The 24651-nt window shown below is 50.5% G+C and overlaps 1 protein-coding gene across 7 annotated transcripts in view; it reads right to left on the bottom strand.

The window, feature by feature from the left end:
• The window catches only part of ATG9A (autophagy related 9A), a 1030802-nt gene that overhangs the window by 926376 nt on the left and 79775 nt on the right, over positions 1-24651 (bottom strand). For 3 of the 7 annotated variants that reach the window (XM_069616910.1, XM_069616912.1, XM_069616914.1), the window contains one exon: positions 3129-3261. The exons of the other annotated variants lie outside the window; for them this stretch is intronic. The gene's annotated coding sequence lies outside the window, so the exon portion shown is untranslated. The remainder of the gene's footprint in view (positions 1-3128; positions 3262-24651) is intronic. 7 annotated transcript variants of the gene reach the window in all.

Here is a 24651-nt window from a genome sequence, read left to right as displayed (position 1 = left end):
TGTTAATGCTGTGGGTAATGGTGAAACAAACTGAACTACTTTTCAAACTTTGGTGCTGAATTTCAGCATTATCTATTTGATATGGACTCCTTGTTCTTGCATCACTGCCTGGGTCTGCTCAGTGTCTGTCTGCTCAGTGCAGAGTTTGGCGGCTGGTCCTTGAGTGACAAACATCACACGTGGCGCTTATGGTAATTCCTTTACCCATCAACAAATGGGCGGGTTGCCCAATGCCTGCTGTCGGTAGGATTTTATGACTGGTAGGAAGAAATGACAGGTCAGGCTGTCAGATTTTCCTACCCCTGGGTGGGTTGCCCAATGCCTGCTGTCGGTAGGATGTTTTGACGGGTAGCAAAAAATGACATTACACTTCCTGTCAGATTTTCCTACCGATAGGATTTTCTGACAGATAGCAAAAAGTGACGCTACACCGGCAACTGAGGGACAATCTCCGTCAGAGCTGCAGGTGGTGAGGGGACAGCACCCAGCACGCTTGCCCCAACGTCAATAGCGTGTTGCCACACGCTACCCTAAGCCAGCACCACCCCCCCCCTGCAATACGGGTGCCAGAGCCAATATAAAAGGGAAATATATTGGCACAATACGGGCAGCTGTGAGACAGATCACCCGCAGGGCGGTACCACGCGCTACCTTGGTAACACCAGCCCCCACCTGTGATACGGGCCCCAGAGCGAACTTAACTGTGATATTAAACAGCACTGTGAGACGGAGTTGGCAAATGAGGGACAATCTCCGTCGCAGCTGCAGGCGGTGATAGGACAGCTCGCCAGCACGCTTGCCCTAATAGCAGCGTGTTGCCACACGCTACCCTAAGCTGGTGCGGGCACCCCCAGTGTTACGGGTGCCGGAGCCAATGTAATAGGGCAATATAACAGCACAGTGCGGGCGGCTGTAAAACAGAGCTCAGCACACCCGTCAGATCATCCACAGCGGGGTACCACGCGCTGCTTTGCCAAAGCCAGCCCCACCAGTGATAAGGGTCCCAGAGCTAACATAACTGGGAAATTTAACAGTATCCTGAGGCGGAGCCCTGCGCCCCCAATGGCCCAACTGCAACCCTCCTACCGCTTGCCTCCAGCACTACCCCTACTCCACCGCAAGACTGGGCTGACACTGGCCCTATAAGCAAGGACTGCAGAAACTGCCAACTACAGACCGACCGCAAGCTGAAAGCAGCTAAGCATAACATTGGTGGAGTGTAGGTCAGTCACCCAGAGAGGCAGTGCTCTGGGTATACCACAGCCCCGGCACGCGGGCCGAACACCATACCAACTTACCCTCTATCTGCGTTGCCCATTGTATGGGGAGTTCATATTAACCCCAGCAGACACCAGAGCCCCAACATTGCCACTTCATCAACATACGAAGAACCTACTGTCTGAGATATCCTGTTGGTAATGACCCGAGGAGGAGCCAAAGGGAGCAAGAAGGGACCCATGGATGCGTTTGCAGGCACATCCCGGCAAGGCGACCCCGCCTGCCCATAGGACCAGCCCTCTGATACTAGTTCTCCCACTAATTCGCCCATGGACCCATATATGACCGCAATGCAGGCTGGCTTTGCGGCAGTGAACGGCAAGTTAGACGACATTGGTTCAACAGTGATTTCGCTAAAGGCAAAACTCGAGAAGGAGAGTGGACGCATCATGCTGGAAATCTTGAAGACACGGTTACCACGGACGGAAAGGACATTGAACAGATTAAAAAAAAGAACTGAATACGGTAAAACTGAAATGTGACGACCTAGAATCGCAGTCGCGCCACAATAACATTATGATAGCGGTCGTGTCGGAGGAACAACTGAATGTCCCAATGGAGACTTTTGCTGAGGACATGCTACGCTCCCTGTTCACAGAGGCACAATTCTCTGCGCAATTCCTAGTGGAAAAGGCACACCGCTCCTTGGATACAGCCCCCAAACCTGGAGCCCTCACCCGCACAATTATTGCCTGCCTCCTCAACTACCGTGACTGTGACCCGATACTCCGACTATCACGAGACATGGGCTCACTACAATTCGATTCTACCAGGATTCATATATACATGGATTTTTCATCTGGAGATGGCCCAACGCAACTTTGACCAAGTCGCGCTCTCTACGAGACAAGAAAATATCATATGCCCTGATCTTCCCAGCCAAACTTGGGCAGATCCCACTTCTTCGAAACTCCAGAGGACGCCTTATCCTACTTGGAACGAACCATTCTCATGCCTTCCGACACCAATTTACTTGGTCCATATGGCATTTCATTACCGGACCACGCAAACTATTGTCTGCCAGTCATTATCGCCAGTTCCGCGATTGCTACCAGGATGAAACACTGGGGTGCTGCTTTCATCTTACCACTATACCACAAGCTATACCTTGGGATTTTCCCCTTTTGTGGTGTACGAGAGCACCAGACAATGTTCCAAAGTTCTTGCTGATGTTCGCAGGACGTCTCCCACTGTTTAAAGATTTTATGGGGCAACACGGTCATGTTTGAATGTTAAAGGGTTTAAAGCACAAAAATTGATGGTCACACGTGGGGAGTATTTATTGGTCGGCTGTTGCACGGTCACCGGGGAAATAGATTCCTTTTCATTACGTAATGGGAAGCAGTAATCAGTCCATTAGAATGCTTACATGGAATATTTGCGGGCTAAATAATCCCATTATACCTCAAAAGACACAGAATACAAATCGTGATGTTACAAGAGACCCATGCGTTGAGCAGAGTGGTCGACTCCTTTGCGCGCAGCTGGGGACCCCAGAAATTCGCATCAGATTACTCCTCACAATCAAGTGGGGGGTTCTCATGCTCATCCACCATACATTGGGTTATTGTGTCCTCAAAACTACAGTAAACCCGCTAGGCATTTATGCCAATGTCTGGGGTGACTTGCATGGGCATCCCACTGTACTCATTAACACATACGGTCCAAACAGACGATCCAGAGTTTTACCTTAACATTATGAATTTGATATCCGCATTATCAACAATACCTGGGTGCTGTGGGTGGGGACTTCAACACCATCCTGGACCCAGTTTGTGACAGAACTTCCAGGATCTCCCGTACTCTAACCAAATCACATCTGGCTATTACCCAATCAATGAGATACCTACCCCTGAGACGTATGGCGGGAATTACACCATCGCGGACAGGAATTCACTTTCCAATCATCCGTACACAGCTCTGGATCACATTACTGACTGTACGATCTTCCCTCGCACAATCTCGGATCACTCCCCCGTACTCCTTGAAATTAAGCCAATACACTTATGTTTACTTTACTTTATTATATTTGTACCGCGCACAATAGACCCGTAGGCATGAAGGCGCAACAAGACATACAATACATAGAATCCAAACAGGCAAACAAAAAAGGCGCTATTGCTATCCAAAAAAATAAATACAGTCCTAAGTTAGTAAAGAGAAACCGTGACAAATGGCTACATCTGAGAAATCAATTCAATACAATATTCATCTATGAGCTCGGTAGTCTATGTAGGAACATGGGTAGGCTGCTCAATTTGCATCCCACCACAATGCAGTCAGTATTGTCCACACTACACCAGCCATCAATATGAATTCTTCAAAGGACCCTGAAATCTGAGGGTCTAACACAGTTAGGGGCCACTTTTATGTTAAGCCAGGTTAGGATTTTATGCTTTAGGGCCTTCCTTGTTTCAAGATGCAATGATTTCTCTACGTTGGTTATTATAAACTTTCTTGTATCCATTGCAAAGCTGCTTAAAGTGGGGTCGATGCATTTTTCCATTATTGATTTTTTAAGACGTGGATCCCGATAGGTTGTATTAACCAATGGTGCCACTGGCCTGGTAAATGATGCTACACCCTTTAAATGGGACGTCAGGCCTGGGACAGATGATAGAGGCTACTTCTTTCTTCTGTGCGGGCAGTACCGGCTAAGTAACAACAAAGGAATCTGTTTGGGTTCCTTGGTGAAGTTCCATATGGCTAGGAAATTTTCCTGTCCTAATGGCCTCCTCAGTTGAAGGTTTCTGCAGGTTAGGCCACAATGACTCAGATACATCCCTCCCAACAACCTTCACCCAGGAGAAAAGGTCCTCAATATTATGGCATGCCCCAAGATCTTGCAACCACTGGTCCTTGTAGGCAGTCCAGTTAGAGGGAACCGTAGGGGTAGCTGTCCCACAACTGGAGCTTTCAGAGGTTTTATTACTTGACTGTTCGCTCGAAAACACCGACATATGGGGCAATTACAAGAGGTGGGGCAGTTCAGGAGAGGCGCAAGATGGAGGAGATATCACTCTGGAACTATCATTAATATTACTATTGAGCTGTTTATGATTACATAGCAGCTCAGAGAGAAGACTCTGTTCTTTTTGGAGCATCTGATGTCTCTTGGCACTTAATACTAGCATCTCCGAGAGACGATTGCCTCTCCTTTGATGGCCCGTCGAGGAAGAACCTGAGAGATATGACAAATGAATTACCCCCTCCCACGCATTCATTTGATTAGCAAACGGCTGCGGAGAGGAGACCAGTTCCGCCTCTAAAAAGCGGACTGTGTCCATATCTTTGCTTGTCAGGGATTTCTGTCTGGTAACTGGCATAATTGAGACTTAAAGCGGTCCCAAAAGCAAAACCAATACAATCACCTGGGCGTCGCCCCCGGAACTATTGTAAAGTAATGGAGAGTCTTACTCACATTTAATCACAGAACTGGCCCTCAGCGCTGAGCAGCTGCACTGTTGATACAGCGACCCAGTAAAGTAAGAGCCCAACCCGGGAAAATGCCCCTGGCCTTCCTTCGTGATACCACGGTTTGTTTATTTATAATGCGCACCAAACCCAGAGGTAACAGGGCGCAACAGTAAGAAGATGCAAAGCATACAAAGTTTTAAATAATTCACAGTAAAATCACATAAATGTACAGGTAAAAATTGATTACAGGCAGAACATAGGACAAAATGTTCAGATCATATACAATTCAAATCTATACAGTACAGTGTGGGCAGTTAGAGTCTAACTAGCCTTCAGTCAGATTGAGATGGGTGATATATTTCTTTCTAAGAGGTGGTCCCAATGAGAGTAGAGATAACAGATTTTTTTTAACGCAATGAGGGTACAGTGGATTCTCGGTCCACAGTATGGGAGACTTTTAAAGTCTGGCTGCGAGGTAAGATTATATCCAAGACACAGGTCTCTCTTCACACCATCCGTTAAGACCTCCAAATGACCGAATCTAAGATACGCACATTGGAAAAGGACTATGCACTGGCGCCTGAGGCATCAACGCTGGCTCAAATTCACATGTACCTTGACGAATCTCCAGGTACCACATTCCTCCAAGATTAATTTTGTATTTGTATTGGTTTTATTTGTAATGCGCACCATCAGGCCCGGAGGCATCAGGGCACAACTTTAGACATGGTTACATAAGCATACAATTACATATATTCAACACATTAACAGTACAAAGTATTCGAGGCATTCAGCAATATACATATTTACAGACCGTAGATTAGGGCAGGCGTTTCCCGGGGTTGGTCCGGACACCATGGCTGGTTGAAGAGCCAGGATTTGGTTTTAGATTTGAAGGCGCTAAAGCATTCTTCAGATCGGATGGTGAGGGGGAGGGCATTCCAAAGCTTGGAGGCTAGGACAGGGAAGCTAGATCCACCCGCCTTTTGTAGCTTGAACCTAGGAATGGTTAGGCAGTGGGTCTGAGCTGTTTTTTGCGGGCGGGTAGGCGCGTGTCGGGATAGCCGGCTACAGAGGTATGGTGGGGCTTGGTTAGCTAGGCATTTGTGGGTGAGGCCTAAGACTTTTAGTGAAATTCTCTGTTTGACCGGTAGCCAGTGTAGGTTGGATCTGGATTCCGAGATGTGGTGGTTTCGTGGGATGTTTAGGGCTGCTCTGATAGCGTTATTTTGGGGTAATTTGCAGTTTGTTCAAGTTCTCTTGGCTCGTTCCAAGGTAGAGGGCGCTCCCATAGTCAATTTTGGCCATGATGAGTTCTAGCCAAAGTGACCGTGTTGGGGGTAGTCAGGAATGGCCTGCAAGCTGTAATGAGTTTGCAGGTGTATGCTGAGGAAGATCTGACTGCATTTGTTTATCTTGACGCCACTCTATCACTATCTAGACAGACGCCTAGGGTTTTGGTGTCTTTCGAAACTTGGATGGTGTTGCTATCGATAAATGATCGGTGGGATGGCTCTAGTTTACTAAGACGTTGCGTAGTGCCCAAGATGAGGAGCTCAGTCTTGTCATCGTTAAGGCATAACTGGTGTTGTGCCATCCAGGCTTGGATGACCAGGTAGACCTCATTCAGGGCCTTAGTGTCAGCCACGTAGTCACCAGTGATGGGAATGAGTATCTGGGTGTAGTCAGCGTAGTTTGTATAGGAGACACCCAGATAGTCAAGTACATCAAAGAGTGGTTTTGTAAAAACGTTAGAGCGTTGGCGACACACAAGAGCCCTGGGGGACGCCGCAGTCAATCGGGGAAGGATCTGCAGCTACAGATTGAGAGAAGACTTGCATAGATCTATTACTCAAGAATGATTTGATCCAGGCCGTAGCTGATGGTGAGAAATGGGCAGCCGAGTGAAGATGCTTGCATAGGATTTGGTGATTGACCAAATCAAAGGCCGCAGAGGTCAAGTAGAAGTAACAAGGCAAGTTTGCCGTTGTCCTTTAACACTTCGATCTGGGTTTTTAAGTCTAGTAGAGCTGTCTCTGTTCCGTGTCTGGGGCAGAAGCCAGATTGTCTAAGGCCTAGGAGATTATTGGCTTCCAAGTGCTCTTGGATTTGCAGGTATGCTGCACGGTCTAGAAATTTTAACAGGAACGGGACAGTGGTGATGGGTCGGTAATTGGTAGGTATGCTAGGGTCGAGGGAAGGTTTTTTAAGCAAGGGGATCACACAAGCATCCTTAAGGTTGTCCGGGACGGTTCCCGTTTTAAAGGATGCGTTGATGAAGGATGTGATAAATGGGGCCAGATCGTGGGCGGATTCTTTAGTAATTGGGGCAGGGGTTGCCCTGGCAGTTGGACGGTTTGATCCGAGGATATGTTTTCTACCTCCGCAATGGTGAGCGGTGAGAAGGCAAATCATTTGCAGTTTGGGACATCAGGGGAGAGGGCCCCTGTGGAGGTGGGAGGGTGAGTGTCCAGTTTCAGGCTAATTTGTTTGGCTGTTATTTTAGATTGAAGCATGGTGATTTTATTCAGCAACGCTGCCTGAAAATTGGCGCACCATTTGCTGTCTTTAATGCAGGTGTCAGGGGGGTAACGGGGGTTTCAAACTCTTTCAGAATCTTAAATAGTTCCTTGGAGTTGGAGTCAGCATGCAGAACGCGATTATTAAGGGATTCTTTTTTCGCCTCTATAATGGCTGCTTTGTAGGTGAGCGAGGCCAGGAAGAAGCCGTCTTTATGCACGTCAGAACGGTGGCTTTTCCATCGGTTTTCGGCACAGCGTTTGGATTTATGGAGTACTTTTAGCTGTGGGGTGAACCATGAGTTTAAGTGTGCACGTGGTTTGGCTTTCCTCAGTTTGATGGGGGCCATAGAATCTATAGCTGTCAGCATGCTGCAGTTGTAGATGTCAGCTAAGGCAGTCGGGTCGTTACAGGAATCAGTGGCCGCTTTAAGTAGAGGGAGGAGTTTCTCTTTGGTTACGTCCTTTTTGTTTCTGGTCGGGAGCGCCGGCGCTATCGCGGTCGGGATGCGGGGGGCGGCTTCAATATTAAAGGTGATAATGTGGTGGTCTGACCAGAGGCAGGGGGTAATGGCCAGGACATTGATATTACAATTAGAGCTGGCTAGCCAGTCAAGGGCCCTGCCTTTAGAATGCGTGGGCTCTTGGATGTGCAAGGTGAAGCGAGTTGGAGTTTTCCAAATCAAGTGCCGTAGGGTCTTAGGGTCACCGAGTCCCAAGTTGAGGTCGCCAAGGATGATGATTTGTGAATTAGTTTTGGCGTTATCAAGGAGGAGGGTGGATATGTCGCCGACAAAGGAGGGTGCAGGGCCTGGGGGCCGGTAGATTAGGTGGAGGGTGGCTGTTTGGTTGGGTGTTAGTGTGAGTTTGACTCATAATAGTTCAGCTGACGGAGTTTGGTATTGGTCATTACTCTTAGGTCCAAAGTGATTTTATGGATAATGGCAAGGCCACCACCTCTAGAATGGGAGGCAAAAGTGCGGTCACATCGCATTATGCTAAAGCCAGGTGGTATGGCAAGGGACAGTGAAGGACCGGAAGCGGCATGTAGCCAAGTTTCAGCTATAGCAATGAAGTCAAGATCTGACAATGTTATAAGGTCTGCTATGTCTAAGGCGTGGGCAGGGAGGGATCTAGCGTTGATAAGGGCGCCTTTGATGACAGGCAGTTTCGCCTCTGTAGAGGGGGGTTTGCTGTTGTTGGGTGCAGCAGGTGGGCAGGAGAGTGTGTGTCGTGATTGCTTGGGAGGGTTGCAGCGGGTAGGGCGTGTGCGGAATCTGGTGCCTAATCTTTTATTTCTAAGAGATAAGGGGCACGGTTGGTTCGGAGTAGGTTTGCTGGCAAAGTGTTCCAGCCAGAGGGCTGGATCATTGAGGTAGGGATTGAAGTCGGTAATGAGGTGTTGGATGCCTGGGGTGGGTGTCATTGCAGAGGTCACCATGTGCAAAGTCTGTGGGACAAGACTGAGGCGATACATAGTGTCAGGTGGCTGAGGGTGAGTCGGCCGTATCGGATGCGTGCGTGGCTGAGTGAGGATTGTTATTTCAGACGCCAGGGAATGGAGCAGTAAAAGGAGGAGCGCCCTAAGGAGCATGGTAGATGCAAGTTCAATTTCAGCTAGGGCAACAGGTTCGATTTTAGCTAGGGCAGTGCAAAATCAACAATAGGCAGGTTCGATTTTAGCTATGGCAGTGCAAAATGAACAATAGGCAGGTTCGATTTAGCTAGGGCAGTGCACAGACCAGGTGCAGGATGCCGCCTACTTCAGGATGGTCTGGACATGGGATACTGGTGATTGGTGCAGTGCAAGTGCGATGGACATACCATGCATTAGGTGGGGTAGGATCGCATGCCACATGCGTGGGAGTTGGAGGGGATAGATCTGTTGTGGTGGCAAAGAGTACTTGGGAGCGCAGGTCGGCTGTGCTGAGTGCTAGTTGGCCCAAGGTAGGTGCATCCGGATGCATTGAAGACCGAAGGGTCCTGGGGGTCAGGCGCGTGTGTTCTTTCCACATGGCTCCTTTTCGAGGCTGAGTTTATAGGGGCGTAGTAGTCAACAGGGCAGCGTTCCGCGCCGTAGCGCAGTGGCAGACAGGGGCAGACAGGAGGTGCCTTAGGCTAGCGGGCCTTTGGTTGTTTAGGGCCGGCTTCCGCCTCCGATACTCGTGGGTGCGAGATATGCAAACGTGGTTGCTAAGCAACCAAGGAGAATTCTAGCAGCGCGTTCGGTGCGACGGCTGTGGTAGTATCCATCACTGACCTACGAAGCCAATATTTATTGGAAATGAGCGAGTCCCACTGGAAAGAAGAGCTGGACAAAGATTTTGCCCAAAGTGGCAAAGTGGGCCCGCAATGGGTGGCCAAGTGAACGGGCCATCCATAAGGACTTAGGCCATATTGGAAGGTCAATGAAGAGATTTATGAAACCAACAGCATGATGATGAGAGGTGATCAGGTAATACCGCTGGTGGGAATTTGAGGAGTAATACTGTGCATAGCACACTCAGGTCATCTTGGCAGCAACATGACCAGGAGCAGAGTGCGAGAAGCATACTGGTGGCCAGGCATGGATCAGGACGTCAGGATCATGATAAAAAGATGCCACAAGTGTGTCAACAGTGACAAGAGGCGCGGAGTGAGACAAGGACCCATGATCCCCACAGAAATTCCCACAGGAATGTGGCACGAAGTGGGTTTTAGACTTTATTGGCCCTTTGGACACCATGTCACCGGATCAGATCACAAGAATGGAGTGGTCATATTAGATTATTTGTCAAAATGGGTTGAGGTGGATTTCTACCCGACATCACCACATCCACCGTAATAGAAGTCATAAACTCAGTGTTTCAGAGGGAAGTTCTGCCCAAAAAGGTTGTGATGAACAATGGCGTCCCACGCATCTTGAGAGAAAGGGATTTCTTTTGCAGAAGCACAACATCCGGCATATTAGAGCCAGTCTTTATCACCTGCAAGCAAATGGGCTAGTGGAGTGGACAAATGGATTTGTAAAAGGAGCCCTACAGTTAGCCAGAGCGTCAGGGATGGATCCCTACAAAACAGTGAAAGAAGCTATAGCCGTTCACTGCTTAACACCCAATGCAGTCACAGCGGTGTCGCCCTTTCTAATGCTGAGAGGGAGGCGGGCCGCATCCACGCTAGTACCGCCGTGGCTGCGTAAAGTGAGGTAGGATGACACCATAGACATGAAAGAAATCGTTTGGAGGATCCAGAAAACCAACGATCAAATGAAAGCACAGAGTGACATCTGAAGAGCGGTCCAGCGGACTGAAGTAGAGCAAGGGGACCTAGTCAAAATAAAACTACCCCACAAGGACTATTTGACAGGGTCAAAATACAGCCAGCTGGTAGAAGTTGCACGAGAAGATATGTAATCTGGAAAGAGTGGCTATGTTTAAGAAAAGTCTACTAGAAAGGAGAGAATCTACCGGGGCAGACGCAACAGAAGAACATCCAGACCCATATGAAGAACCAGAGACAACAGATAACAGGATAGCTGAGAATAGAGAAACAGACTATGAAAAGGACCCCATTCAAGAGGACAGTGAGCATCATAGCGAGGAGATCCATTCAGAACAAGGACAATGAAGAATACGAGAGCAAGGTTACTCCGACAAGATCCATGCTTAGTCAGAGTCTGCCTCAGTGGGAGAAGAGAAGGCCAAGCAGATACAGATAACAAGGGAGGTCCTGGGAGACTCTCTGCCAGACATGAGTCCTGGTTACAAGAGCCTTACCCAGAGTCTTTAGCTCACTATCTTTCCCAGAGGAGAAATATCCTAAACATATCAGTCTTTGTCCTGCCCTGGGACAGTCCAGCACCGAAATGCTAGGCAATTCTCCTCTAAACAAGAATACCAACAGCAACCCCAGACACGAGTTTCGGTCCTAGAGACCCAAGCTACTCCTCACTGATGAGGCCCAACAAGGCCGAAACATGTTTGGGGATGCTTGTGGTCTCGTGCAGAAGGGATGTGACCTAGCAGTTCGGGCTGGACTGCCCCTTTTGGGGTTGGACCAAGCCTGATTTGCATATGGTCTTTCCCCTTCTGTAATGGCTTGGCAGGCGAAGAACGATGGTCTGGAGGGTTGCCCAGAGCAACGCCAGTGGTTAAGATTCATTCTAAACCTTCCAGCCATCACCTCTTTCTTTTTGCTCAAGCAGATACAGAGACTTTGTGGTGGAGGAGGACCATGCTGCTCGACAAAATAAGGTACGCAGGGACGTGGCTTCGCAAGATCGCGGCTCGCTGAGATCCTGCAAGACCAAGTTCGAGAAGCGCTGAGCTCCTGCAGTGCGTGCCAGTGACAGATCGAACCTGGAGGTCAGCGGACGCTCCCCGGCGCTCCTGCGGTTATTCAGGCCTACCAGGAGCATAATCCCATACCAGTGAAGGAACTGCAGTGGTGGCTCAAGAGACTTAATTACCTCCAATAACTTATGTTCACCAGGGTTGTGCTTATACAATAAAGCCCTCATAATATAAATTGGTGTCCAGTCATACTTACGCCACTACAAGCGCTCTGCCAGGTGGTCTGTACACTATATGTGATGTAGGTTTCGCAGCTCAAACATTTCTGCACGTCCCACACGAAGGACACGAGTATCCTGTACGTGCTAATATTCCCCATTAAATTCGGAAGATGGTAGTGGTCTTGATGTTTTTCTCTAAATTCTTGGACGTCATAGTCCTGGATTTCCCCGTTAATAATATAGGACACAAGTCCCAGAATGGAAAGAACAAATGACGACTCGACTATAATCTCCCGAATGGAACATGTTTGCACGCCAACAATACAAATCTTAGAATCTATGGATTTTTGGCTGCCCTGTTACACTTCAGAATTAGCCCATTAATCCACCGACACTCCCCTGGTGCTGCTCACATAACATGTTTTTGTGTTCGCCTTACAATACCACATTAATCGGCCGATACGTGACATTGTCTTTTTACTAAACAGACACTACTGTTACTGTACAGGAATAACTGTTACTTTACTTACCCTGGTAACCCGTCTCTTCCCTCTATTGTCCCTGCCTGTTCCTATCCCTCCACTGTTTACGGTGCACCTTGGCTACGGTCTCAATCACCACCTTGGCACCCACTCCTTCGTTACTTTTGACGGACAGATGTTCTATCCAACCGGTAGAAAGGTGTGGTAGGCTCTACCAACATAGGCATTGCAATCCGAGGGTGGGTCTGGCTGGAGGGCGTGGCTTTGGTTTGTTGTGGAAAGTAGGGTGGAAGCCTGGTCTGACAGCTGGTATGACGTAATTCAGGAACGAAAAGACAGCACAGGCAAGGGGCATGCATGTTGATCATTCTCATTGGGGATCATTTTAGGGTCAGACATCTTGTTTTGTTTCTGTAAACCAGGCAGTCCATGACAAAATAAAGTGTACGAAAAACGTCACTGATTCAAACGGAGCCGCCCAATTGATTGCGTGCCCATTGTAAAGGTCTAAAAGTCCATTCTAAAGGGTTAAAGTGCACTCGGGACGGCTATAGCATATGGACATAAACATTAAGAGGCACGCGTTGGCAGCCCAGGGAGTGCAGGTTGCGGGCGCCATCTTGTAACAGGCGGCGTCTTGGTCCGTGTGGCACCGTGTGTGGTGAACTCTTACAGTGACAACGCGACCAGAAGTAAGATTTTTCGCCCGAGCGACTCACAGCCCACATCATACTGAGCTTCCGTGTCTGCATGAAAAGAAAACACGGCTGCTGTAGGTACAGGTGAGGGGTAAAATGTATTTCGGGAGGGGGTGAGAGTTCCCGAGAGCGAGGCAGCGCACCTGTATAGGGGCGAAGATAGTGTCTGGGGAATGAAGGCGAATGGAATATTAATGGGTTGGAAACTGGGTGATACGAGGATCGGGCTCGCGAAATTCGTGCTCGTGTCGCTGCAAGGCTGCGCAGGAGTCCCCTGCGTTCGGGTGTCTGGCGTTTGGTCGTTCCGGTAGAAGAAATGTGGTTCTAGTCAGGCGGTTCCTGTTGCAGTGGTTTCGAGATCAAGGAAAGCCGGGCTCAGAGGGGCCGGAGGCTCGCGGGTGCAGGTCGTGTGGGGAGGAAGTTTTGCATCGGGAAGGGCGCGGGGGTACGATGGGGCATATGGTCATCAGGAAATTATCATGGAGGTGGGGGGGGGGGCGAGTAGGCGGCAGGGAGTCGGGAGGCCAGGGAAGGTAATATTGGAGCAGTGTATGAAGCGAGGTGCAGGGGCGCGGCGCGACGGGGTTGAGCTCTGAAATAGAAAGCGCGAATTAACAGGGTAAGGGGAAGAGCATGCACTGATTAGGGCTGGATGGGAAAGGCGCCAGGGAGCGCCCGGTAGTGAGCGCAGATTCAATGCATCATAAGGTATACACGTGTGCGAGGTAAGGTGGATAACGCGGCCTGTAAACATCCGTCGGGTGCAAGGGGCTGAAGTTGCGAGACAAACGCGTTTTGTGAGGTCGGCCGCACACAAGCTGGGGTGGAATGGTTTTTATAAATTCAGGTTGGGATTGTTTTGTACGATTAATTAATACAGTTTGTCCATATATGCCCCGTGCGACGAAAGGAAATGTTTAGTGCACAGTTGCTGTCCTGTCAGTGGATCTTAACAATGAGGGATTGCTGCAAAATCTAACAGTTGGGGGAGGAAAATGAAGCAGTTTAGGATGGAACTTCAGGGACGGATTGTCCAGCGCCTTCTGATGGGTGTTGCGTAGTACGTACGCACTGTGCGCATGCACGAGCCTCGTTCGGACATGCGCGTTGTTAATAAAAGGTGGTCCTGGCCAGCAGTTGCAGCCGGGACCCCGTACCAGCAACATGCGTCCCGTGTGTCTCTCTACCTGCATGCATGCGTGTGCATGTGGGGGGCCTGGGGTCACACGCCACCTCTAACACTGGTGACGAGGAACTACGACGGTGGGGAACACGACATTGCTCCAGCGGCTGCTGATTCGGAGAAAGTGTTTTCTTTCCCCACGCAGTCGCGAACATACGCACTTGGCCACGCGGATTGCAGCGGTTGCGGCCCACACGGGTGCTCGTGCGCCGGCTGTGGTCTGGATCATATTCTATCAATTTTTGGACACTCCATGGCCCTTTTGAGATAAAGGGCCGTGGTTTATCAAGAAGAAAAGGCTGAGGGCACCACCCACAACTGCTGCAGGCCCACCACGCCTCCAACCTGAGCCCCTTGGTGCCTGGACACCCATCCTGGACACTTGAAGGTCAGTGCAGGCAGTTCAGGACTGACCCAACGGCGATACCCTCAACCCAGTCACCACCATGGGTGAGGAAGAGGGAGAAGAGGGAGCCCCTGTGCCAGTCCCACGCAGGTTGCCCGGTACCTTGGCACCCATGCCTGAATTCGACACCACAGGCTCGCCATCCAAACTGGGGACGAGGTGGCTACTTTGGGTGAAGAAGCTGGAAATGTTTTTCAGGGCCTCAGGGGAGACGGATGATGATGATGATGATGATGATGATGATGATGATGCATCAATGGCCACAATGGTATACTCAGCTGGCACGGAGGGCCACAGGATTTATGACTCGCTAAATCTTCAGGTGGTCACCTATGATGCAGTGAAACAGGCCCTCCAGGACCATTTCCTCCCCATGGCGAATGTCGATTTCGACAGGTTTGTGATGTGCGCTGAGAAACAGCAAGGGGAGGAATCATTGGACCAGTTCTGTGCACGTCTGAGACACCTCGCAAGCACCTGCAGGTGGGTGAATGAGGAGGAGATGGTGCAGCTCCGGGAAGCTGAGGAGGCAGGTGCTTAGGGAGCCAGGCCTGACGCTGCCGCAAATTCTTGACACTGGGAGAGAGTATTAACTGGCTGAGTGCAGAGGCGCGAAAATGGATGCTGCAATGCATCCAGGGAAAAGTGAGGACGCCTTCGCCATCGGGCGCTCTGCCCAGGTAGGGCGCGCTGGGCCCCCAAAAGAGTGGACAGTCCCTCTGTGCCTGGAAATCCGCAGTCCTGTCCGTACTGTGGATATGACCTACCACATGCCGGGGAGTGTCCTGCAAAGACTAGAATCTGCGGAAGGTGTGGCACGCCAGGACACTATGCGAGAGTGTGCAGGGCCTCAACCGCAGTGGATGCGTCGAGGGGGGTGGCAAGGTCCAGCGGGGGTAACCCCCGGCGCGTGAGGGGTGTATCGTCGATTGAGCACGGCGTGCAAGATCTGGACATTGCCGAGGAGGAGGAAGATGAGGAGGAAATCTTTTTCATCTCAAGCATCGCCACAGGATCAAGGCAGAGCAGGCAACCGACGTGCACCGTGAACATTGGCGACGTGCCCACCCCAGTCTTAATTGATACAGGGGCATCGGTCTGCGTGCTAGCCGCTGAACACTGAGGCTCTCCCGGGTCCTCCCAAGCTAGAAGAGTCCAAAGCTCGGATATACTCCTTTGGGGGGGGACACGCCGCTGCCGATTCAGGGAGTCTTTGTGGCCCCGGTGTCACACGGGCTAAACAAGATCAAGGCAAGGTTCTTTGTGACCAGTGTGAGCCTGCACTGCCTACTGAGTTGCGCTGCTTCCGAAGCCCTCGACATCGTGCATTTCATTCTGACTGTACCACACAGACATTGATCGCCTGCTGCAGCGGTTCGAAAGCATCTTCCAAGGTGTAGGAAAGCTGAAAGGCGACCCCATCAGACTGCACATTGACGGGTCCGTAAGGCCGACGGCCCTCAAACATCGAAGAATTCCATTCCATCTGAGGGCGCAGGTGGAGAAAGAACTTCAATCACTCATTGACCTGGACATCGAGAGGGTTCAGGGCCCAACCCTGTGGGTCTCGCCCATAGTGGTGGCACTGAAGCCCAAGCAACCAGGGGCCAGCCGCATCTGCGTGGACATGAGACTGCCAAATGCCACCATTAAGAGGGAGCGTCACCTAATGCCCACGCTGGATGATATAGTGGGTGAGCTGCAGGGGGCGAAAGTCTTCTCCAAGCTTGATCTGAGGTCGGGGTACCACCAGCTAGAACTCCACCCGGAGTCGCGGTACATAACTACATTTACGACCCATGAAGGACTAGATCAGTTTAAAAGACTTAGTTTTGGGGTCTCGTCAGCGGCAGACGTTTTACAGAACGTCATCCAGGGAGCCCTGGCGGGACTAAAAGGTGTCAGCATGCAACGACATCCTAGTGTTCGCACAGTCAGAGTCGGAACACCTAAAGAGACTAGAACGAGCATTGGAGAGACTCAAAAGTCTGGGGCTGACCCTACACCGAAAGAAATGTGAATTCCTTAAGGACCAGATCGAGTTCTTTGGGTTCGTATTCCATGCAGGGGGCATCTTGCCCGACCCGGAGAAGGTGAGAGACATACGTGAGGCCCCGCCAGAGTCACCGGCTGAGATAAGAAGCTTCCTCGGCATGGTGAACTATTGTGGGCGATTCATCCGCGATCTGGCGTCACTGTCGGAGCCTTTGCGGGCCCCGACAAGGAACGACGTCGCATGGGCATGGACGTCCAAGGAACAAAGGGCATTTGCCGAGATCAAGAATGCTCTGTCAGGCCAGGAAACCATGGCGTACTTTAGCCCGGACAGGGAGTCGGAGATAAGTCGTGGATGCCATCCCGGTGGGGCTGGGGGCGGTGCTCATGCAGGCGGACTCTCAGGGACTCATGCGTCCAATTGCGTTTGCCAGCAAGGCGCTCACAGAAACGGAAAAAAGGTACTCTTGGATTGAGCGGTAGGCCCTGGCCATTCTGTGGAGCTGCAAGCACTTTAGGATCTACATTCTGGGTAAACCTGTTGTGGCGATAACCGACCACAAGCCGCTCATTCCGATCATGGCGGGCGCCTCCTCTAAGCCACCGCCTCGCATCGAGAGGTGGATGCTGTCACTGATAGACTTTGGGGTCAAGCTACAGTATCGCCCGGGCACCCATAACCCAGCGGACTATCTGTCCAGACATCCAGGGGCCGGGCGCCCCTGAGACACCGCCGAGGTGGTGGACTGCATTGAGATGGTGCACAATGTCGTGGAGCAGCCCTGCCAGTGGCCCTGGCGTGCCAGGAGATTGCGGATGCTTCGAATGAAGAGGAGATGTTCCTGATCATCAAGGAGGCAATGGACAGCAGGGAGTGGCGAGAGGTGCACACTAACAACGCCAGAAGGGAGACCGGGGCCCAGAAGGATCTCCAAGCGCTGTGGAAGGGGCGCAATGAGCTCTCGGTTGCGGACAATGGCCTTCTGCTGAAAGGGCGTCAGATTGTCATCCGGCGTGCCTCGGTGATGAAAGTGCTACAGCTGGCCCACAAGGGGCATCAAGGAACCGCAAAGACGAAGGCACGCCTAAGACTGAAGGTGTGGTTCCCAGACCTGGAGCAAAGGGTGGACGAGTTTGTGCGCTCATGCGTACCGTGCCAAGCGGCCAGTCCGGCGGAAAGGAGAGCACCAATCAGAGCCATGGAAAGAAGTGAACTGCCGTGGGGGGGGCGGTGCACGCCGACTTTGGCTCTACGTGCAGAGGACTGTACTTTCTCGCAGTGGTGGACCAATGGTCATGGTATCCCGAGGTGGAGCTGGTAGAGTCAACGGCCAGCGACCACACCACCCTGGAACTGGAGAAGATGTTTGCCACCCACAGGTTCCCCACCGAGCTGTGTTCGGACAATGGCCCGCCATTCCAGGGCAGCAATTCGCTAGGTACTGTGAGGAAAGGAGGATCAAACACCTGAAGGTCCCCCCGCTCTGGCCCAGGGCGAATGGTGAGGCCGAGCGCTTCATGCGGACACTCAAGGTCTTCCGAATTTCGTTGAATGGAGGAGGGGGAACTGCGCCAAAACCTCTTTGAATTCCTGCGAGAGTACCAGACAACCCCACACCAGTCGACCGGAGTCGCGCCGGCCGAGGCACTATTCAACCGGTGCCCCAGAGGATTGCTGCCGGAAGTAGAGGGGCACCGACTTGGGGTGATCGACAACAACCGTGTACGCATGGAGCGTTGGATCAAGAACGAGCGGGAAAGTACCCGCAGGAACCTGCCCGAGAAGGCTATCGAGGTAGGGGACACTGTCCTTGTCCGGAACAGAAGGCCGGAGGGGAAGTTATCTCTCCCGTACGAGGCCCAGCTGCTAGGGGTGACCCACGTCAAGGGGTCCATGGTCACGGCAGCCAACGCGAGGGGAACCGTCACGCGGAACATGTCATACTTCAAGCGGATCGAGGCCGCCCCGCCGGCAGCACCACCACCCGCGCCGCAAGAGGCGTCCTCTCCGGGACCTAGACCAGGATTGCCGCCGGAAGATGAAGGCCCTCCAGAGGTCCCAGGGACACCGAGACCGCCTCGAGAGCAGTCCAGAAGGTACCCGAGCCGGGAGGGGCGACAGCGCCCGCCGAGGTTCCAGGACTTCGTCATGGACCCGGTCGCTTAGGAGGGTCGAGAACTGTTCCTGTGTTCCCAGGTTGTGTGTGTCATTTGTTAATGTTGGACTTGTTCATCGTTTGGGGAAAAAGGAGGAATGTTGCGTAGTACGTACGCACTGTGCGAGCCTCGTTCGGGCCCGTGCATGCGCGTTGTTAATAAAGGAGGGCCCGGCCAGCAGTTGCAGCCGGGACCCCATACCAGCAACACGTGTCCCATGTGTCTCTCTGTGTGCGCCACCTCTAACAATGCGGGCCGGTGAGCGGTTACACCACGGTGGGCAGATGCATGCTGGGGATTGCTGCAAACGGGGGACTTTAGGGCATGATGGCGGGGCAAAGATATTGATTGATACCCGCTGCGTCAGAGAAATTAAGGTATCACGCTGGGAGGGGGGGGGAATTGGAAAGCTCGTTCCACACCTGTTATCATGGTGTTGTTATGTGTATGGGCTGGGGGGTATTTGCTCGGGAGGTCGGCACACGGCAGCCGAGTTAAGGTTGGGGCCTGAGCAGTGGGGGTAGCACTGTCATAATCTGTGCTGGGGCCCGATTATGGCTATGAGTGTTATGATGGTCTGGTGATGTCACTGACATTCTAGGTGGAGTGTTGGTGTGGTGATGTCACTGAGATTCTAGGTGGAGTGTTGATGGATGTTTGGAGTGCTGGGTTCTACTGGTGACAGTTGGACCCAATGTGCTGGGCTGGATGGATGCCCCAGTGCTTTCTCTACCTTATAACTACAGAGAAATAAACCTACATGTAAACTACATACCTTCTGGTGTTCCCGATTGGGAAGGAGGCTTAGTTTACCACACACTGCCTATTCGTGGCGCTTGGTTCGCATGCTCATATAGATGGGTGGTTGCGGTGCATAGACAGGCAAAGGCTAGGAGACTCGAGGGGGAGGGGAGGGGGCGTAAGCCACGTGGCAAATGGCGACGAGCCTCGCTGGATCACTAAACAAAGGGGGAAGCGCTCACACTGATGTCTGGGAGAGCATGCTGGTAGCAGGGGGTAGCAGGGGCCTGCGGGAGCAACATTAGACGGGAGGGGAAGTAGCGGGGCGGGTGGTAATCCGTTGGGCTAATGTTTCGGGATCATGCGAGCGCCCGTTAGCATTTGCGACAAGAATTTGGCTTAAGGATAGTGTATGTCTAACACCAAGGAATAATATAAAAAAAAAAAAAAAGTGGCAGGCGATCACGCCAAGCGGGCTCCGTCCTCGGGTCTGCCCTGTGGGGTGGGTGTGCAGTCATGAGGGTGATTGCGGGGCGGAGGGGCGCTACAGAATTAAGAGTGGGCTGTTAGGCAACACCTGCAGCAAAGAGTCCAAACCACCGTAGGGACAACTGTAGGCAAGCAGAAATTCAATTGGCAATGTGTAACAAAGTGGGTATCCGGGACACCAAAGGTAAGTTTATGGCGATTTATTGTCCTGGTCCTGTACTCCATCAGTAACACGGGGATGGTAGGGGACACAGATGACACGACATCATAAGGGAAACACTGGGCTCACCCCCACACCCATACTTCTCAGCTTTCTCTCTAACCGTCACCCAGTAGAACACTCCAACCCTCACATTCCACCAGCTCATGACATCACTCACTGCTACTCCAAGCCACATTACAACACCTCTCCCTCCCTAGGGAAACACAAGAGAATGACTAAGGAAACGGGACCAGCACCAAAACCCCAATCTCCCAAACACAAACGCGGTACCAGAAATCCCGCACACAGCGGCCGCCTATGCCCAGAACCCCTGGCAACCTAAACAGAACCACAAGCAAAGGGAACCATTCACATGCCAAACCGGACCACATAGAAAATGCCAACGGCACACTAACTCCCATGGCAACAACCTGCCACGACCTTCGACACAAACTCCCCATGTCCATCGACTCCAACCCTCGAGGACTAAAAACAATAAACCGTGCACTTACGCCGGTCCCGAGCTGCCCCTCGGGACCTAGAGCTTCCACCCCTAGACATACTATTGTTAGGGAACACTAACACAACTACCTAACCAACTTACGCATCAAACACCTTCCACTCCGGTCTGCCCCCCGGAGTCTCAGAGCTGCCCCTCCGAGCACAAACCAACTGCCCCCTAAACGGAGCAACAACAAATGCCCAACAGCAACCGAGGGACCCTCAAACCACAACTCTGATTGGTGTACCACAAAAGAAACCACATTCACTATCCAGCACCACAACCACTAAATCATCGGCCATTTTCTCTTCCTTATGCTACACCATCAGTAAGACAACCGGTTTTACCAAACAAGGAATCAGAAGGCAAACTGCACTACCTCAGATCCCACATAGCAACCTACCCCAGTCCAAAACCAGGTACTATGGAGACACTGGCAACACCGACAAACCCTCAACCATAGCGACCTACCTAGGCTCTTAGACCCAGCGCTACAAAACAACCAGAAATTAAATACATACACAGGCATAGCAACAATCTCAGAACTTAAACCAAACGCTATGAAACAACAGCATAACACTGCCCTGAGAAACAACACACATAGCGACCTACCCCGATATTGCACCAGGCACTATGACCACAACAACACTACATCAAATCCAACCCAAACACTCAGGAATCGGGCACGCCTGGGGTACAAAACACCATAGCAACCTACCCCGGCACTGAGCCAGGAACTATGGAACAACAGAAGAACACTGCCCTGAGTTGCACCGCAAGCATAGGGACCTACCCCGGCACTAGACCAGGCACTACGTAAATACAGAACAACACTATGGGAACAGGCACACCAAACACACTCTGAACAGACAACATGGGCAATCCAACTCAACCCACAGACCAATACACATAGCGGCCTACCCCAGCATAGAACCGGGCACGATGGTTAAAGACAACACCTACACTCTAACAGCTCCAACACACGCCCTCACACCAGACATAGCGACCTACCCTGGCACTAAGAACCCCAATGCAGTCAAACACGCGACCCCACACGTGCTCCAACTCACTGTACACACACCTATACACTACACTCCAACACACACACAACAATAAGCATACAAAGCTATGCAATGCAGATAACATTACAATATGCATGGTAAAATAGGTGCAGGCAATATTTGAAATGTCACCCAAACTCTGGGTAATTTCATCCACTGATGGATCTGGAAGGGCACGCTGGATAAACAAAGTTCCACACTGCATGAAAAACACTGTTCCATATAACGGAGGTCACACTAATGCACTTGCACTTATGTTCACATTACTCAGTTCACGAGTAAACTGTTGTGATGATGTTTCTCTTTGGGAGCAGAGAGAGCTAGTGTTGATGACATAGGCAGGGCAGGGTGCCTCTATGATGTCATTGGAACGTTCATGTGCATGTATTATTTACGTTCTAAAGTTGTCAGTTGATGGTGGTTTTGATGGGGAAGGATCCCGTATGTTCGGGGGTCTTTCTTGCTTTCCTTTATCTCAAATAAATGTGGAATCTACTTACCAGCGTTTGTGTGCTGCTTCACAACAATGGCGATGAGGTAAAGTGAAGGCAGGTGACGTGAAAGCACCCAGACCCCCGTGAAGTTGAAGTATCCACCGCCTACACCAGCACGAAGCAATGACCACAGCTGTGGATCCTTCCGGATCGAGAGACTCTCCAGGCCACGTAGATGCTGTCTACTGTCTCCACGGCACATATCTTTCACACCCAGGACTTGTGCGGGTTGTACGGGCCACTCCGCTGAAGCGTTGAGCAGCCCGCGAGGAAGTCCGGGCCACTCCGCCAAAGCGTTGAGCAGCCCGCGAGGAACTCGCCCCTGTGTCTCCCTGTGCTGCCTGATTGTTCCGCCCAGCTCGGGCGTTGAGCGGAAGAAAAAAAAAAAAAAAGGAAAAGCGAAGCTCCGCAGACGCGTTGAGCAGCCGCGGGGGGGGGGGGGGGTGCCAGCCCCTGTTCCTCCCTGTGCGCGCTGCCGGAGAGAGAAGTCGCACTCTTCCTGGAACCCCAGGAGGAGGATTGCTCCGCCCAGTTGCGGCGTCGAGCGGAAAGGAAAAAGGAAGAGAAGCTCTGCAGACGCGTTGGGCAGCCCGAGGGTGGGGTGCCCGCCTCTGTTCCCCTGTGTTGGTGTCTTCGGATCGCTCCACGAATGACTACCGTAGTGTGCATAATAGATGCTCAAATCAAATGAGACTGTTTCCAATACCGTATATCTTATGGTAATTGGGCAATCAATATTGAGGTTTAAAATACATGCGGTTTTGACTTAAAAGCGATGTAAAAGGCAACGCCACGCAGCGTTTTAGCGTCACAGATGAAGATCTATTGTCTATGAAGGTGTTGCGCATATATATATATAGGTATATAGTGTGCTTAAAGCTACTATAAGTAAACCACACCAGCTGTACAATTTGTTATTCAGGCAGCCATGGCAGGTTTACCAGGCATATCAGGACCTCCCATTTTTATGCCGACTCCAGGTATGGCAAAAATTGCTTGGCAGCAATGGCGCAAAGGTTTCATGCACTATATGAGGGCGGCTGGTGGTATGTCATATTCTGGTGAGAGGAAGCTGGCCTTTGTTGTTGCATTTTTTGGGTTTTGAAGGCCAGAGAATTTATGACACTTTACCACAACCAGAAGGAGACGGTAGTGGAGATAATTTGAATGAATTTGAAAGTGCATTGTTGAAACTTGACAAGCATTTTAATCCAAAAAGGAGCACAATCTTGGAGCGTTACAATTTTCGCATGCAAGTTCAAGCACGGGGGGAGTCTGTTGAAGATTACGTCACTGCTTTGCGGCATCTGGCCTTAACATGTAAATTTCAAGATAGCTTTGATGAACATATTCGAGATCAATTCATGACACATTGTCGATCTAACAAAATACGGGAAGAGTTATGGCTAAAAGATGAACCAAGTTTAGATGAAGTATTGGATTTGGCTAAGAGAGTAGAACATTCCTTAGCATGTGTCGCTAAGTTATCTAAAAATGAAGGAGAAGATACTAAGGAAGCAAAACCCGAGATAATGAACATAGCGGAAGGAAAGAACAAAAGAAGAGGAAGAAATAGACAGTCAAGCAGGAACATTCTGGAGGAAAGAAGGAGTCAGAATATTTGTCAGAAAGATGAGAAAAGAGAGGAGAGGAAAGATGATAGACTATGTTATCGTTGCGCTAGTGCAACCCATTTTGCATCCTCCGTAGTCTGCCCAGGTCGAAGGACCGTTTGCACTAAGTGCAAGAGGAGAGGACATTTTATGTCCTGTTGCAAGAATTTTCAATTTGGGCAAGATAACCAAAGAAAAGTATTTTATGTGAATGAAGAGGAGGATAGGAAATCGTCAGATGACGATGTTGTTGTTATGCCTTCTCAGAATATTATTGTCAATACAGTTAAGGTTGTTGGAAAGGGGGATGAAGAGGATGAATGTGAGCGTCCATATGCTAGTGTGAATGTTAATGGTTTCAAGTTGTCATTAATGGCCGACTCCGGGTCAAAAATAACGCTTATTTCTAGAAGTGTATTTGAGAGGGAATGTATCGGCTTTGTCGAAACCAGACATAAGTCCAGGAAGTTACAATCAAGATCGAATTGAGTTGTTAGGGTACGTGTGGAGTAAGTTTGAATTTAAAGGTCGATGTTGTGATGGAAAGGTGTATATCACTAAGAAAGGACAATCTCTACTAGGATGGAGAGAACAAAAGAATTTGGGAATTAGACTTGATCCCAACCATCCAGACCAAGTCATACAACTTTTCGAAGAACCCGTGAGTCATGGGAAATATGTGTCAGAGTATAAGAAAGTGTTTGATGAGTCTGGGAAGAATAAAAGGGTTTCAACACCAGATAATTTTGAAGAAGGATAGCGTACCTGTAGTGGCTAAGGTCAGACCTGTGCCGTTTGCTTTACGAGGCAGTGTAAAAAGAGAATTACAAAAGTTGTTGGCGTCAGGTGTAATTGAGAGAGCTGGGGGAGTAGAGTGGGTTTCCCCAGTTGTAATAGTGAAGAAGAGTTCAGGGGATTTGAG

Source organism: Ambystoma mexicanum, chromosome 9 (assembly GCF_040938575.1).
Source record: "Ambystoma mexicanum isolate Mex_15411 chromosome 9, UKY_AmexF1_1, whole genome shotgun sequence".
In the NCBI taxonomy this organism is placed as follows: domain Eukaryota; kingdom Metazoa; phylum Chordata; class Amphibia; order Caudata; family Ambystomatidae; genus Ambystoma; species Ambystoma mexicanum.
Note: the sequence above shows the minus strand (reverse complement) of the source record. Positions and strands in the feature narration are given on the sequence as shown.